This window comes from Solanum pennellii, chromosome 4, assembly GCF_001406875.1.
Source record: "Solanum pennellii chromosome 4, SPENNV200".
Lineage (NCBI taxonomy): Eukaryota > Viridiplantae > Streptophyta > Magnoliopsida > Solanales > Solanaceae > Solanum > Solanum pennellii.
Window position 1 is genome coordinate 24,697,833 of NC_028640.1, and position 1,050 is coordinate 24,698,882.

Consider the following 1,050-nt stretch of genomic DNA (forward strand, 5'->3'; position numbering starts at 1 on the left):
CCCTCTCTCTCTATCTCTCTTCGCTACTTGTTTACTTTTTGTTTTGAGTGCCGTTAGTCTAGGATTAGAAAACTCCAACCCCGCCGAACACCTTTCGCTTTATCGAACTTAAAAAATTAAAACTGAATCTTAAAAACAATAAATTTCAAATTTTGCAAGATTTAGACTAAAAGTTTAAAAAGTTTAACTTTAACGGAATCTTGAAACAATAAATGTTGCAAAACTTGTAAAATTGTCTAAATGAGACTTTAATAAGTTCAACTTCAAAATTGCAAAGTTAAAACAAAAATAGGCAAATAGTTAATCGCCGGAAAACCGTATTAAACGGAGCGTCTTAGGTGCCTTCAACACCTTCCTAAGATGCTAATAGGAATCCCGAACCCTCAAAATATTTTCAAAACGATTTTTCTGTTTAAGTCGTTTTGAGAATGAGTTTTCTTAATTTTCTCAAAATTAAGTGGCGACTCCTAAAAGTCGAAAATACCCTTAAAATAAAACGAAACTCTTTCGAAATTCTTTTTTCGATAAAACAACCCCTATCCGAAATGGTAGAAAAATAAACTCCATGCAGTCTCACAATATCCTTAAGATACAATCTGGCATAATCTTCCGCCGAATATGTAGCCTTGCCAGGAATAAAATGTGCTGACTTTCTCATCCTATCAACAATGACCCAAATCGAACCATCTTGACTTTGTGCACGAGGAAAACCCACAATGAAATCCATATTGATATCTTACCATTTCCAAGTGTGGATACCTATATCTTGAGACAAACCTCCCAATCTTTGATGTTTGGAATTTATTTGTTGACTGTTAGGACATTTATCCACAAACTCTACTATATAACTCTTCAAAGCATTCAACTAATATATCTCCCGCAAGTCATGGTACATCTTAGTGAATCCCGAATGAATGGAATATCGCAAACCATAAGTTTATTTCAAAATTTGTCTTCTCAAGTCACCCACATACGGAATGCACAACCTACCTTGATACCTAAGTGCCCCATCTCCCCCTTGGGAGAAAGATTCTATGAATTTTCCATGTA